The sequence below is a fragment of the Buteo buteo genome, chromosome 15 (assembly GCF_964188355.1).
Source record: "Buteo buteo chromosome 15, bButBut1.hap1.1, whole genome shotgun sequence".
NCBI lineage: Eukaryota > Metazoa > Chordata > Aves > Accipitriformes > Accipitridae > Buteo > Buteo buteo.
The window spans coordinates 10246687-10260121 of NC_134185.1; the positions used below are offsets into that span (position 1 = coordinate 10246687).

The window sequence follows — 13435 nt, forward strand, 5'->3', positions numbered from 1 at the left end:
AAAAGATTAAACTCAGAAAACTCAGCAAAGAAAAATTAAGTGTTCTGATTTATTCAAATTTTTCAGATCTGTAAAATCTCTCGTTAATCCTGACAACATATCTGCTTAACACTGGCAAGAATATTAGCTTTGCATTTCAGTTTTTCTCTTGGTTATTTTTAGTTCTTCTGAAGCCTGGGAAATAAGAAATATAACCGCTTTGAACAGTCTGAAAGAGCCAACTCTAGCAGGGCCTCTGAATCTGATTAGATAAAACAACAAAGAGGTTCTGTTAGGGCAGAGGCAGGAAGAACTAAGGTGGGTGGCAATATCTGTCATAACTCAGGGGAAATGTAGCCTCAAAGCACTCAAAAGTGGGTGAAAAAAATAACATAAGCAATAGACAACTTTCCCACATCTTGGGTCACTCTCCAAATGCAGTTTGAAGAATTTTCTCTGCACTCAACTTTTTTTTTTTTTTTTTTTTTTTGTATTTTTAAAGTACAATAAACAGCACATGCATGTGTGTTTATCTTAAAAAGCTAATTTAGGGGAACATCGTTTCTCTGCAGAGAAGTATCCGAAAAAGTGCAGTATGGCAAGTGCGATTACATTTGTCAGTGCAGAAACAGCATAAGATCTCAAGTGATAGATTTGGAATTTTCAACATTTTCCTCTGAAAGTAAGCTAGCTTTAGGATTGCCACAGGAGATTTCTCCCTAAAATACAGCGAGTCATAACATCACATTTTATCCTACTGGCCAAAAAAGGATGTAACTGTTCTGTTTAGTGCAACTGGGAGGTCTTCAGGTTTTTGGGGGGTTGATTTAAAAATGGTCTGTTATTGGAGTGGTGGGAACATGGAACACCCACTTGGCCAAGGATCGTGCTTCCCTACTTTTAGTGCAGGATGCTTATTTTGGGTTGGAGTCTCTGCTGAAGTGAAGAGGTAGAAAGAGAGATTTGTGCATCCTCTCAGGAAAATCAGTCAAAATGTTTTCAAAGTTGGCTGCAGCTGAGGAACATGGTGCTTGTTCGTCGTACAGAGGCGTATGAGACCAGTCCCTCCAACCTGTTCTTTACCTGCGTGTAACTGCTGGCATTTCTCCGGTAACTCTAGGTCTGTCTTTCCCAGGACGGATGTGGGGCATAGCAGCAGGTGCATACATGTATGATAACTGATGCTAATCCGACAGCAGTTTGTTATTGTTCCAGTGCTTCAGCCCCCCGTGCCGGGCTGAGGGCTTCCAGCATCCTTGCGTGGCTCTTTGCACTGAAATGGAGCGGTGGAGCTGTAAGCACCAGAGTTCAAGCTTGATGGGCAGGGTCTACTCAACTCTTGGGGGCTTCTGGCAAAAGGCTTGTAATTATGCTGCTGAGGTAATAATTTCATTAAGCAGTTAGTTACAGGACAAGATTGTCTTCTGGCTTGAAAGGTCATTACTTTGTTAATGAATCACTTGCTTTGCCATATACTAGTCTACATTTTTAGAAAGAAAATTTGGAATGACCATTGATTTATTTGCCAGGAGTTTGATTTAACTTTTAAACCAATAATGTATTCCACAGTTTTTCTGACTTCATGTCTGCTATAAACAGTATTCCTGTGAACCAAGTGGCTTGTTAGTGGTATTGCTATGGCATTTTCAGCAGGCTAAAGGTAGTTACAGTGTGCATTTGGACAGGAGAGCTGGAGTGTGAAATTTATCCCACTTACCCTTTTCCTCAAGCTTTTTTTCTCATTATAATTTCATCCTAAGCTAATCTGCTCCACATTTTTTATTTTCTTTGAAATCATGCTGTGAGGTTCAGCCTCACAATCCTGCACAGGGAATTGAGCATCAGGTCTTAAAAGCTGAGGGGACAAAATCAGATCCTTGCCAGGAATTGTTGCCTATAGAAGCTCTGCTCCACCGGCTGATCAGTGGACTGCCCAGCTGAATGTGTAGGAAGCCCTTTTCCCCCAGTGAATGGAAAAAAGGTAGATGAGTGCACATGGATACCCTTTTCTGTGCACACGGATACCCTTTTTTGTCTTTGGCCGGTGAAGGAATAAACCCCCCAGTACTCAGGTTCACACGTAATAACAAAAACCCCGGGATGCGTTAACCGGTATCGGTGGGGGGGACGGGGTGACTATTACAAGTCTGTTCTCTGTGTGAAGCAAGTTCACGTGTCTGTCGATTTAATGTAGCTGTCTCACTCGTCATCCTCTCGCTCGTGGAGACGCAGGGCCCGGTCCCATGCTGTTTGTACAGATGCTGTTAGTACAGAGCCGGGGGATGGGGAAGTCGGAGAAATCGGAGGTCTCCTTCTCCACGGCCACATCCCCAGCACTGCTGGGGGCCGTTTCAGCTGGGTGCAGATCCCTCACCTCCAACAGGTCTATAGCACGCTGCCTTTGTTGCCCGGTGCTGGCAGCGCTTGACAAGGAGGTCTCATTCTCCACCAGGCAAAACAACCTTTCTGGAGTCAGCACGTGTCCTCCTCTTCGGTATATTTTTTCATACCTGGAAAGAAAGATAATCTAAACTGATGTTCTGTGTACAGAAAACAAGAGCCAGCCAGCTAGGTACTATGGAAAGGAAAACCTCACCACTCTGAAACTCTCAAATGCGGACAGGCAGAAGATTTATTTTATTTATTTTTTTTTCAGAAACAGTGCTTTAGGTAGGGATACAACCTGTCATTACTTAGAGATTTCCAGCAGCTGAACAGTTGGTGTCTGTCTGCCACCCACCTGGTACCAAAATTCCACCAAGAGATCGGCTTGTTGAAGGACTAAAATGGTCCTTAAAGCTTCGCCTCAAAGGACTATGACACCTGCTTTCCCGTGTCTTCTCTTTCTCTTCATATCTACCCCACTAATCGCCTATTAGCTCCTAAGGTACCAGAAATAAACACCAGCAGCCCCAAGGTTCAGACAGTGTATATTAAGGCCTGTGAAAACTGCCTTTTGCAAGCATTTGTCTGGAAAATAATACCTAGATTAAGGATTTAAAACCCAGTGAGGTTCTTTGTTGTTTCAGGCTTCTGGGAAGTGGTCATTTTCTTAACGTGATAAGAAACTGAAACGCTTTCAAAGAAAAGACACTTAGATGTGTGGCCTGCGTGGATTAGTAAGACTGGAAGCTGCTGTTCCATGAATCCCTTAATCACAACAAACCTCCCCTGGTGAGCTGCTATATTTACTTAATAGAATATTAAGCCACAATTTTTACATGAATACTAAAGGTATTTAGGTGTCACTGGTTTTTTGCAGTGTAATAATATTTGATTTGATTTAATTTAAGTTTGGATAAGCTTGGGCTTTTTGTTAATTTCCTCCACTCTGAAGGATAAAATAGGCCGGTGCGAAAGCCTTTTAAGATTCAACAATATTGTTTAAGCATGGCATCTGCAACTAATAATAAAGACTATGAAACTTTGAATGAAAAAAAAATTCTAATTATCATGGCAACGGGAAGATGGTTGACTCATCTTCGGCAGTTTGGATTACATGTGTGGGATTGTGTTTTGGATGGAGCACTCCAGAATAGCAACACTCCATCAAAAACACAGTCGTGCACCTGTACTCCAAATGGCTGAATAAGGCAAAACACATGTCATCCGAACACTGTGAATCAAATTAAAAAAAGAAAAGAAAAGAAAAGAAAGCTGGAAGAGAAATAAAGACAAGCACCATAACATTGGTGTGTGTGAAGACTTGTTTCTCTAAAGCTCCCTGAGTGATTTATTTATCGCTAAACCTCTGTTCGCAAGCCATGTTTGATTTTGCTTGATGCTGATATAGACACTGCAACCGGATCTTATGGAAAGGGCTGCCAGCAACTGTTTGATCCTGATAAATTACAACAACAGGCACAATTTGCAATGAGAAGCTATTGCTGCTTCTGGCCCTAATGTGCAATGAGGTTTGAAACATGGTGGGCCAAAATTCTCCTTACCTGGTGGCCCCCTCAGACCACTTACAGAGGAGCGTAAGAGAGCCATTGAGCAGAAGAAAATTACATTCACAGCAAGAGCCAGGCCTGATTTCATACCAAAGGTGAGCGTGTATGTGTATGCGTATCTGCCTGCACCTGGGGTGAAAGAGATCTTGCAGGGAAATGAGGTACAAGAAGAGTGTATAATCCACATGTTTGGGAACTTGTGTGTTTGCTGAGCAGCCCGTTGCCCCGGTTCCTTCTACATGTGTGCACACACACACCAACAACCCCTCCTCCCCCAATATTTAAGCCTGCGACACATATGTGTTGTGAATATTGAAGTATTTGCTTTGGAAAGTTAATTGATGACTGGCTGCTTATTTGATCTTCACAGTGTCGAGTTCAAAACGTAATAAGCGATAAAAAACACCCAATAGTTGGACATGGAAAGAGGTGCAAATTCAGAAGGGGATGTGAAGTGATATGAATTAGACCCCCCTGCGTATTTTCTTTGCAGTAGCATTCCCAGACACCTGCCCCTGATTTCAGAAATGTATACAAGCCACAGTCCACACCCAAGAGAGTCAAGCTGGATTTCTTGAGATATTTCATTGCCTAGAAGCTTTTGATAATCCCCTCAGATGCTTTTTTGCTTTTTTAGTGGACTTTGAGTCTAATCAGATCAACATACACATTCTTACTGATGTTCTAAGAGTAGCTGCCCTGGAGGCCAATGTTAGTACTCCAAAAAAAGATACATACTAAAGAATGAAGTGGAGCAAAAGGGGTATTGCAGGAAAAGGAGGAACAAGAAAAAGGTATCAACTGCGTGTTTAGAAACCTGTGTGTTCTCTGAGCAGCTCATATTGCTGGTGCCTCCTGCAAGGAAGTGTGCAAGGCTAAAAAAGACAATTTAACACACTTTTGCTAGTGAAATGTTGAGACAGGCTTCAGAAAGTCTCTAGGAGTAGTGGTCACATTCAGTGACTCTGAAGGATTGTTACTAGACTTCTGAAGGACTGTAATGCACCTTTCCTAAAACTTGGGAAGCGTTCAATGAACCAAGACTGTACTGTAGCTCTTGCCCAACCTCATCTTCTGTTAGTCGTCTTATCCAGCTGCTTCAGGCTCCCATGGAATGTGCCCAGAGAGGATCAGGAGAAGTTTTCCTCTATTCACAGCATGATTCTCCCTCACCCCAACATGTATGCACACTTGCATATGAACAGCAGAAGCTGTCCCCAGTTCTCCTATATCCACAAGCCCAATTTGTGTCCTTTGCCTTCTGTAGTCTTTGACAAATAAGCTCTGCCATTCCTTTGCTTTTCCCACCTCGCTTCCCATTTAAACACATATACATATTCCACTAACCATTCCTCTTCTCCTTTGAAGAAATGTGTGTATACATGTACCTATCACCCCCTCGCCCTGCCTCTGCTCTCCCAGCTTTTATATAGTATCGGTATTTCCCACGTCATCTGCTGGAGAGAGGCAGGCAGAGCTGCTGCACCTATTTAAAAAGTGAGTGTGTGTGTGTGAACACAGATGTGCTCACACATGCTCTTGTGTATAGGTGCACCCCTGTCTCAAGGAGCGTGTGGTTGCCTGGCTCATGGAAAATGAACTGGGAGAGGTGAGCACAGACTTGTACCTCTGTAGCATGGAGCACAGCCTGGGTGCAAAGCTTTAGAGAAGGACTGAGTGTGAAATATAAGTCTTGAGTGCAAAGGGGACAGGGTTTGAGGACAAAAGAGGTACATGTTTCTGTAATGCTAAATATAGGCAAATGTTTAATGTCAGTATCTATGGTCTCTGTGTGAAGGGGCAAACTACCCAAGAAAAAGAAGCTAAGAACCATTGCTTAAGAGGTGCCCATTTGAATTAACTATTCTGCAGGAAACCTGGGTGCCAAAAATTGGGTTGGATAATTCCAGACCAGGTTCCAACATTATATGCCTACCAAGGAGGTATATATTAGAAATTGGAATTAGACATGACAAGCTGATCATAGGAGAAAAAAAGAGTTGAAGTAAAAATATTCTGGAAAAGGGATCAGCCTGAAATTAGATTAATGGTTGCAAAAAGTAGCCTGAATATTCAAATGGGGACACTCTATGGGAAATGCCTTAAATGAGTCTGTTTTTTCTGAGCATGACTGCTCAAATTGCCAAAAATCAGCAGAATTTAAGGTTTTTTTTTCTCAGTTGGTCCCTTAGGGGAAGAAGAAGCAGCATGACTGTCATTTCCCTACACTTTTGGAGAGCGTAAGTGACGTATCCACAGCTTGGTGCCTTCCCAGAGTATACAGGGTGAAGGTGACTACACATCGTGTAGTCTGATCTCCTGTCCATCGGAAGTATTGCTGTACCGGGACTGGTAACTTGTTTGACCGTGACCTGTCTTCTAGGAAAGCAGCCATAAAGGCATCGCTTCCTCTAGTAACTGGTTCCGGTCAGTAATAATGATTATTCCTTTTGTTAAAAACTCATCTAATTCATCACTTAAATGTGTTTGGCTTGAGCCTTCCACTTGTGAGACCATCCTTTGCTAGATTAAAGAGCCCTGGAGTGCACTCTATTTTGTCTCTGTGAAAGTACTAATAAATTGAAGCCAAACCACTTCTTAATCTTCTTCTTGACCAGTTGTGACTTGAGGCAAGCAGTCTTGCTTCATACAACCATGGGAAGCTACTCGTTTCATTTTAAACCAGCCTCTACGATAATAGAACAGCGGGATGTGCAAGTCGCTGGAGTTTACCCTTCCACCTGCTTGCGCGGACTCCAACAAGCAAACACAAATGATGAGAAAGCTAATGACCAGAGACAGTAGAGCTGGCCCCATGCGGTCCCCCCGTATGTCAGCTTTGCTTCAGCTGAGCCGACATTGCCACAGCGGGTGTCGTAGGTTTTAAAAGAGAGGTTTCTGCGTGTCCCTTCTGCCTTCTCTAGGCAGTGAACTACCTCGCATAGTTCAGATTTCGTCGTGAGCTGTGTTTACCGAGTTGTCAGAGATAAGCCTGGCTCTGGAGGCCAATGTTAACATGGGGAACAGAAATGCCAGCACTGAGCACATATGGCACTGTTTGTACTCTTAAGTTTGAAAGAACTAAACAAGTTAACAAATACAGATGTTTAAAATCAGTAAGAGTGTTTAATGAAAACAAACAAAATACTGTAGTCTATAAAGCAAAACCTGTTTTTCTTTTGCTCCTTTTGACCAGCTGGGATTAGTGTTTTTCTGAGCGTATACCCTCCTTTGACATATGGGATGTTTCTGAGGGACATTAGTCCCAGCAGATGCTGGGTGGCGCTTGGGTGGATGCCTCTGATTTTTAGTTAGTTAATAAATCAGCTTTTACAACCATGTGTATCCTATGATTTAACACATGCGTAACAATAATACTGGATTAGGAAGAACAAACTGTTTCACTGCAAAGGATATTTTATTTCTTAGTAATATTGCATACAATATGAGCTTTTCTGTAACATAAACAAAGGATTCATGCTATTTTTTCATTTAGCCGGTGCCCTTCATCCCCATGGGTCAAATTGTACTCAGAATTGCATTAGTACAAATGCAGAGTACCTCCGCTGAGCTCAGTAAAACTCTTTCCATTCACTTCAAAGGGTGCTGCTTCAAACCTCATGCAGCCTGCTTTCCACAGGCATCAGCAGCCGCTTCCTGTTTAGTAAACTGCTTAAGTGACGTTCCCTCAATTAAAAGGACTCATGTAATGCTTTACCTAATCAGAAGGTTAAATAGTGTCATGTTGCTTTCCTACAAAAGTCTTTTCCCTATGTGTCCTGCTCTTGTTTTTGCAAGGAAAACTTTCTTTTTAATCTTCAGGCTCCCACTGCAGATATGTGCTAAGCTACTAGCACACATGACATCATCCTTGGCTTCAGCCTTTGAAAGTGAAATGGTATTTAAAAATATGAAATTCTGGTAGCAATGTCACACCCGAAGTTGAAGTTTAAAACAAAACTGACAATAAAATCAACTGCCAGGAAACGGACTATTTTTTAAATTAGACATCTATCATGTCAGCTTTGGGTTAATCTCTGGAGCCAGCTCAGGGATGGATGAGGTAATATTTGCACATGTTGTGGATAAGATAGAATGAAAATGGATTTTCTCTCTCTTTTTTTTTTTTTTTTTGGCTAATGTGCTACAAAGATTATGAGCCTGATGGTTGGAATCAGTACGAGCTGTGATTGAGGGGTTATGTGTGAAGCAGCAGATTAGAATGGTTTTAATATGTTGCATGATGGTCTCTGAAAGTCCCAGGCTATGTACAAAGTGTTGTGAATAGGGGCACTTGCAGGAGGTAGGAAGATAAGTGATAAGTGGAGGGTTGACATAATTCTGGAAAAAGCTCTCAGAGCCAACACATTTAGTGGATAAGTTTAAGGACTTGGTCTCGTTGCTTTAGTTATGAGTGCCAGAGATTGAGGCTTAACAGGGAGTCAGGACTTGGTGACAGAGCCAGCTAAAAGATGGCTGGATGTAAGTTAAAATGCATAAAAGAAAATGAAATGTTGAATCATAACCTGTTACAATAGCAACCGCTTTTGCTATTACAGAAACTATCTGAGAATTTGTTTTTGTCTGCGTTAATAGTATTCAAAACACACGTGAATTACATCTGGGGAAGGGATTCCATTAATTCTTGTTTTCTGTGCTTTTTGTGAAAGCTTTTCTTAGCCTTTGTCCACGCCATTCTCTAAAGCATGTTCCTGGCAAAGGCCAACATTTACTCAGCATTTGCACCAAACTGCCTGTGAAAGGTTGACATGTGCGGAAACTCTCAGAGGCGTGCCTCAGAAAGTGTGGGTCTCAGGTGGCTTCAATCTATCTTGTTCTCCTTTTTTCGTAGCCTCAGTGGTCTTCTGCCGAATCTTGACAGTTCTGGAGACCCTGCTAAGTTCAATCAGTCCTTTCCCAGAACCTGCCCAGGGGTCCATGCTGCAGCCTTGTCTGTAGCGAAAGAGTTGGTCCTTTGCTGGTCCTTTGATCTGTTTCTCCACGCCACCGGAGCTGCTTTGCACCTCCTAGAAGTGTGCCGGAGGAGAGGCGGGAGATGACTACAAGGTAAGGCTTCACCCAGCCGCAGGCAGTGAAATGAGTGTTGTTGCACCGTTTGTGCCTGTTGCCCACATGTCCTCCACTGGAAGAGGACTGAAGGACATACAAGGGGCGGGGGGAAAAAATGTGCAATTCCTCAGGAACGTGAGGGCCAGGAAAACAAGGGAGATGTTGCGTTGGTCTTTGAATCAGAGACGAGAAGGTCTGTCCCACAGCCATCTTCATTCCTCTTGAGAGAGATGCAGGCAAGAGGTAGGTTTCAGTCAGTAATATCAGGTTTATGAGTGTCAGAGCTGAACTTTCTCCCAGGGATTTTTGCCGTGGGCAGCTGTGAGTTTGTTACAATCTTCTGGAAACTCCACAGTCAGGGAAGCTTTAGTGTTTATACCCAAGTGGCCATTACGTATCCAAACATAGTATTTATATGGGTAGTGTTGTGTGCTTGTCCATGAATGATGTACCTGATGCTGCAATATACTGCTCAAAACATGTCAGAACAATGGAAATATTTACTTTCTTCTACATGCCACCCTACTACATTTATTTCCACCAGACAACTGTGAAGAAATTAGAAAAATCCGCTTTTAGAGCTATACTTGGAAGGTTATTGTCATCTTCACAAGAGATTGCCAAGAATACCCAAACAAACCATCAAGAAAAAGCAAGAATTAGCCCAGTCAACAGCATGACTGAAGCCCACATTTTAATGTCAAGTATATTAATCCTAAAAGTTACATATCTGCTCTCCATCTGAGCAATGAGTCTGAAAACTGATTAGCTGTGTTTGGGGCAAGGACATTGTGCTACCTAAAAATGCCAGAGGATGCTCAGGCGAGAACCAGCAAAAGATGAAAGGACTTAATGACAGCTTTGGCCGCGGATGTGACTCAGCTGAGGAGCTCAGCTTTCCCCAAAGAAGAGCACACTGAAACTTCTTATAGGAGCACACAGAACAGGACACAACAGAGAGCATTTTCACAGCTAGCTGCTACTCTGCAAATGGGTAGAGACATAAAATCATGAATAAAAAGAATCAGTGGTTGTGAAGGTTTTGGCTTTTTCGATGGAATATAGAACGAGTACACAATACTCACTACTTCCAAAAGAGAGTCGCTGGAGAAAATGTGAAGTAACCATGACTGGGATTGGGAAGGAACGGAAGTGAAAAGGTTTAAAAAAAGTTGCACTTCTCTATTTTTTATTTCCCTAAGAGTCTTGCGTTTTTTCTGCATTCATTTTGACTTGTGGAAAGCTGTTTACACGATATTTATGTGTATACCTCTCTGTCAAGAAAGTTATGCAACATATACATTAGTCTACACAGGTGTTTATAACTGTGAATGTTACTTTTGTAGTTTGCCAAATGGAAAATACACGGCATCTTCTTGAACCTGTAAATAAACTGTTTTCCAGAGCAGCCATCAAGCACATCATGAAAGGGAATGGCAGAGCAATTCCACTGACAATAGCATAAGAATTATTATGAACCAGATGTGAAACAATACAAATATTAGTGAAAATAATACTTTCTGTCTACCCGAGCATGACAAGGCTTCATAAAACACATTGATACTGATTGGATATGCAATGAAAATAAGTGTGCGATTCTCTGACTGGAACTGCAGGCTGAAATTCTTCTGGATGAGCTCACGAGTGACATGTCATCAGTATGAACACCAACGAAATGCCGCTCATCCCTTCGAGCAGGGCCGAGCTTTTCTTACAACTCCAGCACGCTCCCTGTGGGGAAGGAGCCACGGCATCCCGCCGGGGCATCAAACCCACAGCTCCTTTCTGCTCCCCAGCCACAGCTCTGCTACAGGTCCCTACAAAGCCTGATCCTGAGGTGGCTCAGCAGGTTTACACCACAGACATAGGGGACTCGGATCAGCGCTTCAACCTTTGGCGTTCTGCGCTGTTTGCGATGCCGCAGGGCGTCTCCCCGAGGCAGCTGGCTGCCACTCCGGAGGGGGATGCAGGGACGTGGGGTGCGGTGGGTTGTGGACCACGTCTGCCAGCCCATTGGGGATGTCTCAGACACGTCAGGGCACTTCGAAGGGCACCCAGACCTAATTTGGGGCAGCTGAATCATGCCCTAGGAGTTTCACACGGTGGTGAGACGCAGCCAGCTTGGATGGGAATGTGGGCAGCAACGCTGCGCTATGGGTTATGGCTGAAGCTTGGAAATAGTGTAACCCTGGCATTTCAGAAACCGAAGATAAGGTTTCACTCTGGGATTTACCAGGATACTGGTGCTAACATGTAAATTATGCAGAATAATCACGTTTTATCTATTTAACTAAGGTTAGAGCTCTTCCTTATCAGCAGATGAAGTATTTACCAACTGACCAGGTTTCTGTTGAGACTGAGCAAGGGCAAACTGATATGATTATAATCTGACACTTTTTTTTTCACCACTGATGCTTCATGTGAGAACTTCAACAGCCCATCTGGCCTCAGTTGGTGGTTTTCTAACTTGCCAGCTTTACTTCAGCATATTGTGATAATATTATTGCAAAATAGCCATATCATCGAGTACTTTTCAAAATGTGAAATGTTTATAAAAATATATATCCCTGTTTCAGTGGGTTTTTTTCCCTGCCATCCTTTACCTACCAAACTTGTGTCATGCGAGCTTTTATTCAGTTATTAAAAGGGAGATGTAAAGTCATGTGGCCATCCTATCACAAGCTTCTGCCAGCTGTAAACCTCATCACAGTTCCTGTAAAGTACATTTCCACAGATCAAGTTACTGCCAGGGAAGACTTTAACAATCTTCTACCCTACTTTCAACCAGCAACAATTAGTATTAGCAAATGGTCCAGGCCACTGCCTGGAATCACATATGATTTCTATTCAAGAAAGACAAACTTTTATTCAAACCAGACCCATAAGCTAAACACATGAGTTTCCCCGCTTAAAATAATGAATCTGAAGTAGTTTCTATCATTCATTTTAAAAATCACTCTCACATTTGAAATCAAGTTGGCTATTTTCCCTTGTCTGTATTAGCCATCTGGTAAGGGTGACTTTTCTAACACTGGTGTCTAGGGCTAGGATTTATTCTTTTTAAAAAAAAATACCTTCCCCCTTCCCACCTTATTTTTTCATTTTTGGAGCTTGTCCTTGTAATATGGGCACAACTCATCCTATCTTTGAAAACAGAGGAAAAAACCCCACACCTGGCATAAATTCCTCTATAAGATTCTTAATATATTTTACAGTCAAAATGTAGTTTTGTATGCGATGATTTAAGAAGGCACACACATGCTTTCAGGTCATTAAAGTGCATTGTAAAAATAATAGAGACACAAAGGCCTTATTCTCAAGAAACGATGCACACCCTCTTCTCCATGGAATATTGAAGATCTGTTTCATTTTTCAGTATAAGGCAAGTTCAAGATGCTATTTCCTTACCACATACCTCAGCGGTGCATGACCTCTGAAATAAAAAGTGAGGGGATTTATATGCAAAAGAAGAATCTTGGCACTTCTTAACATTTTGCTCCTCTTCCTAAATAAAAGACCTTCAGAACAAATCCTCTTACTGCTGTTGCAAGGGGGTTTCTCTTTCGGACAGCATGCGCCTTATTCTCTGTGGGTGCTTGGCTGAGTGAGCCAGGGAATTTGTTAGATGCTGCTTTGTAACAAGCACTAGTGAAACAAAGTGTAGTTAAAACTGCCTTTTATCTGTACCCAATGACTGCCTATCCACAATGAGGATGAATAGCAAGCACACACATAACAGCAAACTGTTGCTGATCCAAAACCTGGAAAAAATACAGAGGATGAGCCTCTGAGGTAGGAGGCACCTAAAAGACAAAACTGAACACTATATGCGGTGGAAAAACATGGCATCTCCCACGAGGAAACACCTGGTTTCCAGTGAAAAGAACTCCCACTGATTTTACTCGAGGATTGCTTTGGCCCAAGGCTGTGTTAAAGGCAGCCAAGTAAAAGAACAGGCTGGAAGTCGCTGTGTGCAGACATCTGCAACCGGGTGAAGTTCAAGATGCCCAGGATTGCTACTGACAGTCTTTGCTCTGTTGTTGTCACATGGAAGTGACGGTCTGACGAAAACCCCAGAGGCTCAGCCTTTTCATAGGAACACGGTTCACCTTGTGACACTACAGCCCCCAGCTTAAGGCTGGTATTTTGCAGAGCCCAGCTTTGGTCCACGTCATGATTGACAATCTGGAGGAAACTCCTCCTCCCTATTGAATGGAAGAGAAAAACACAGATATGAAAAGGAAAAGTGACAAAAGGAAGTCACTGGGAGGAAACTGAGATGCTTACATAGCTGCGGAAAAGAGATGGTATGTGTGGGCTTGGTACACTAACTCTAACAGAATTGGAAGTAAAATCCAAAAGCCAGTTCAATGAGAACAGTTTTCCAATTAAATATAGCCCAAGATCTCTTACCATCTACGTTTGGGCAGAAG

General features: G+C 42.5%; 1 long non-coding RNA gene across 1 annotated transcript; it reads left to right on the plus strand.

The window, feature by feature from the left end:
• The first annotated feature begins 3014 nt into the window (after positions 1-3014).
• On the plus strand, positions 3015-12520 carry LOC142039724 (uncharacterized). Its single transcript, XR_012653043.1, has 3 exons — positions 3015-3153; positions 8785-8999; positions 9547-12520. It is a non-coding gene; the product is annotated as an uncharacterized LOC142039724 (long non-coding RNA).
• The last annotated feature ends 915 nt before the right edge of the window (positions 12521-13435 follow it).